Here is a 5,171-nt window from a genome sequence, read left to right as displayed (position 1 = left end):
TACTGTACTACACCTTGGTAGGTATGTCAGTTTTATAAGATATTTGTGGGATGTAATTGTGTGGTATATAACACTATTTAAAAAGCATATGCTATTAAAAAAACACCCGCTTCTCAGATCTAAATTACGTATAAATATATAACATTTTTAAAGATTGATTTGGAAGAAGTTTCTTCATATTCATCCATTCGACTCCCCTTTTGTTTGTCTTTTTCCTTGATGTCATTTCTTATATTTTTATTTTCGTTTGGATGGAGATGGTCAAGCAACACATGATACCTTCTAACTTTCTCTCTCACTTTAGAATTGGATTCAACATTGTATAAATGGTATAGTCGTGCAGTATCCCAATCAACTCCATTACCTACCCGAACAAATTATAAAAAAATAAAATAAAATAAAATTGTACCCTTTGTCCCAAGTCTTCCAACTAAACAAAAGTTTGCAATCACTTTATTAACTTTTTATCTCTAGTGGCTCGATAGCAATATCTAAACCCCTATTTCACGAATCTCTCCCCCACCTTTTTTCTTTTGTAGTTCTTTTAAAGAAAAGAAAAAGCAAATTCTAACTAAACGATAATCAGACCATAAAAAAAAACATATTAAGTATGATTATAATAAATCTAATCTAATCTAATCTTCATTTCTGGCATAAAAAAGTTAAAGTATGATTATAATTGTACTTCTCATTTCTCATCAAATTGATTGAGATGTTCAATCCTTCTCCATTCTTCTCCTCTCTTCTTTTTTAAAAAATATTACAGTTCTTCTGGGTTCTCCTAATCTTACGTAAGTATTGCTTTATAAAAAAGTTTTTTTTTTCTAAAAAAAAAAAAACCTTATCCCACCGGTAAAAGGAAAAAAAAAAAAAAAAAATTCACGTAAGACCAAAAAAATATTAGAAAAACACTAGAAAGAAAGAACGGTAGCTTTTATCCTTTTTCTCTATCAATATTTTGCAATGGTATACTGGTCACACACGTTTTGTTTTTTACAAACCTTTTTATGGGTTTTTAATTTTTTATATTAATTTTGAAAGTTAAGCAGGAACTTGACATTTGGGATGTGATTACAAAAAAATTAAAAATTAAAAATTAAAAAAACTAGTAATTTTCTGAAATTTTTCTTAGAATAACATTTAATTCTTTTAACTTTTCATTTGGACTCTTGTTTTGAGACCTCGACTTTTTGCGGAGCGTAGAAGACACTACAACTTCTGTGATATTCTCTCCCTCTCTCATATGATAATTATCCTTAAATATTTATTTTGCATTATTTATTCTAAAGTTTGGAGGGAGAATCACTATTTATGATCTAGAATTGTGCGTATTAATAAATTGATTGTACTTATTAATAAACTGCTATTAATGATATTAAGAATTTAATGTATATTTTAAATATTTATTAACACTTTGCACTATTTTAAGAATCTCTACGGATCAAAACTTACTTTATCTATGAGAGAAAACCCTAGCCGTTTCTTTTCTCTCTAGCCGCCAGAGAGAAAATTAAAACCCTTCAGCCACATGGGGGAGGAGGGTTGGCCGTTTGGCAGCCTCCCTCCTCCCCTTGTCCTCCTCGCTCCAGTGCTAGCTATTTACCTGATGTCCTAGCCCTGGTGCCTCCTCTCTTCCCCTTCCTTACCGCTCGTTTCCCCCTCCGTTTTTCTCCGTTTTTGCCCATTCTCTGTCGCTTTTCTTCCCCCGCCTTCATTTTTTGCAGCGGGCTCCTTGGCCTTGTTTTGGCTCTTTGTGGGTTCGGATTTTGTCTGTGGTCGCTGCCGACCCGTGTCGCCGCTTCGCTGCCCGCTATTAAGGTTTTCTTTCATGCGTCCCCACCGTATCGAGCTCCCACATCCCTTACGCGGCGGTTTCCGGCTTGCATGAGTCCGGCTCCCTTCCGGCTACCGTCTTCTCACTTTGTGCTCATTTTCCCTGTTTTGGTGGCTCCTTGTTGTTTTTTTTATTTTTTTTTCTTGTTTGTGGTTTTTTTCAGGTCCTGCTTTGCCGGTCTTCTTTGTGCCTGTTCGCCGCCCACCGTCCACTGTTGGGCCTTTTGATGCGTCCCTGCCGTGATGAGCTTCCAATGCCCCTTTGGTTTTCGGTTCCCGGCATGTGCGTGATCAGAGTGTGCTATTTTTTTCTTGTTTTATTTCCCTATTCTGTTGCTTCTTTAAGATGTATTTGTGTTTTGGCGTGTGTTTTTTTCCCTGTATTGTTTAATTTCCATGTTTTGTTTGGTTTGTAATGAGGCTCTTTCCCCTGTCACTCAATCTATGTCGCCTTCAGATTAATTAGTTTTGGTCCAAGCCATTGGGTTGGGGATGTGATCATTATCCTAGCCTTCGGGTCGAGGAGGAAAAGTTTCGGCATGAGAGTTTTTTCGCTCTCAGGGTCGAAGAATAATTGTTATCCATGCATTTGGTTGAGTCTGTTTGTCACAGATCTAGTATTAAATCTGATTTTAGTCATGGGTTAGCAGATTGATCTCGAATCTTGTATTAAACCTGGTAATCTTATAGCTTTATGCTATGGTTGCTTTAGAGCTTTGCTCTGTGATGTAAGAGCTTTATGCTCGTGGTATTATTGAATGAAATATTATGTTTTTCTAAAAAAAAAAAGAATCTCTACGGAGTGTTTTTTAGGAATTTTTGTCCAATAAGTGTTAAAAAACAATTAGAGGTAGATTATTAGGATTTGGATTATTCATATATACATTAAATATGAGATTCTCATATTCTAAAATTTAAGACATCCATTTCATCGAATGTTTAAACAAATGCAAAAGTTTGTGTTATTGAGGTAAGTGAGTTTGACATATTAAAAACTAAAATTACTTACTTCGGTAACAGACAAACTTTTGCATTTGCTTAGACCAATGTTTTGAAATTAAATGATTCAACATATTATTTTGAAATGGAAATCATTTATTTTTAGGTTAAGATTATATTTTGTTGCATCTAATGGCGTACATTGATGCATGTTATTTAAATAAATAAATTGACGTAACAACATATTCACCATTTATGTGACATCATATACAACATTATATGAGAAATTTAATCTAGACCATAAAATGGATAATTTCCATTTCATATTTTAGCTGTTTAGTTAAAAGTAATAAATGAAAATAACGCAAAATTTGAACCATTTAATTTTTTTAAAAATGATTGGGATTTGAAAAACTCTATTTGTGCAGCAAACTACCCTATAAATTTTTAGAGAAGCTTGATCCCTAGTGAAAATTAAATTAATTAGCATATCAATTTACAATAATATATTTAGTGTATTAAATATATGCTTTAGAGCAACAACATAATGGATCCAGATCTCCTAGAATTCCTATGGAAATTCCAGATTCTAGAATTTTAAATCCTGGCCCTTCAATTTCATCCAAAGGCTAGTGTTCCGCTACGTGTTATACTAATAACAAAATAATATTTAAATTTTAAAAAGAAAATAATTAAAAAATGATTAAAAAAAAAAATTAGTTTAGGGTGGCCGGCCATCCTCAGAAGCCGATTGGGGTGGCAGAAGCCACCCCATGGCCCTTGGGGGCGGATCAGCCACCCCTGAGGGCCAAACCCAAATTTTTTATTTTTATTTTGGGTTTGGCAATCCAGCCCTAACCGGCCTTTGAGGGTGGCTAATCAACTCCAAGGGCCATGGGGGTGGCTTCGGCCACCTCAAAGGCTGGTTGGAGGTGGCTTCTGCTAGGTTTGGCCCTTTTGGTGGCCGGTTGCTCCAAACTAATTTAGTTTTTTACTTATTTTTTTTTTATTTTCTTTTTAAAATTTAAATATTATTTTATTATGAATGTGACATGTGGCGAAACATTAGCCTTTTGGATGAAATTGGAGGGCTAGGACATGAAATTTTAGGGGATCCAGATCCCAACATAATATATATTTATTACCATATTTACTTTTAGGAAGTTGTTAGTAAATAGGGTAATAAACCTTATTACCGTATTGAGATCCCTTAAATTTTATTTTTTTTTTAAATTTGAGATTCTCAAATTTATAAATCTCAACCGTTCTTTTTATTTAAGCGTCTAAAATAAATTATTTTTAGCATTTAATGAGGAAGTTACCCTTAAATAATTTAATAAGCCATGTTTCTTCATTAAATGCTGAAATCTGCCTTATTTTAGATGCTTAGATGAGATGAACAAAAATTTATAAATTTGAGAATTTCAAATTTAAAGAAAATTTTAGGAAATCTCAATCCAAAATATGAACCAATATTTAATTACAAAACAGTTGTTGAGATTTATAGAAATTCCAGAGAATCTTGATATGTGATGAAATAATTCTTATATTAAATACTTAAATAATCCCAAAATCTATTAAACGAACTAATTAAGATGAAGCATACTTTACATTAATGAATATCGATCTTAATTATCCTAAAAGTGCAAATATCGCTTATAAATTATATTCGAAAATAGAAATATTATTCTTCAAATTAATGAATGATGAGATTCTGTGTGATACACAGCTAGATACATGCATGCATGAATGGAACTTTATCATGCATGCATCCTACTGAATGACAATTGCTTTAATTGCCTAGCTGATGTCATGTCAGTTTCCTTACATGTCACATCTAATCATTTTCATGCATGTTGACGTTGACAAAGGAATATAGCTTAAGGCTTAAGTAAAAAGCTTAAATGAAGTATTTTTAATTCTAATATAATAAATATTTGTTTTAGTATATATATATATACTCACTTTTTGAAATAAAAAATTATTAGTCCAAATTTATATTTAATTTATTTAATCTCTTTGTGATGTAATTGATTTTAAATAGTATTTTATCAATTTTAGTTTTGATTTTTTTACAAAAGTAACTGTTACAGTACTAGTATTACCAATATCATATGGTATAGTAATAATGCATGTACCTGAAAAAGATAATATTTTAATATAGTTTAGTATTTGGATTAGAGTATTTATTTCTATTTGCAGAATTATTTTAATATTTTTTAATTAGAAGAACTAATGTAGACCATCAATATTAGAATATTCTCTATGTTTTAGAAAATTTTCAAGATTAAGATGACATTGTTTTCAAACTATTATGAGTAATCTTTTAAAACAAATAATAAACGCAAAGATATATTCGTAAATTATAAAGTGTGTATATGAAAAATCAATTCTAAAAA

This window comes from Corylus avellana, chromosome 1 (genome assembly GCF_965113065.1).
Source record: "Corylus avellana chromosome 1, dhCorAvel1.hap1.2, whole genome shotgun sequence".
Classification (NCBI taxonomy): Eukaryota; Viridiplantae; Streptophyta; class Magnoliopsida; order Fagales; family Betulaceae; genus Corylus; species Corylus avellana.
Note: the sequence above shows the minus strand (reverse complement) of the source record.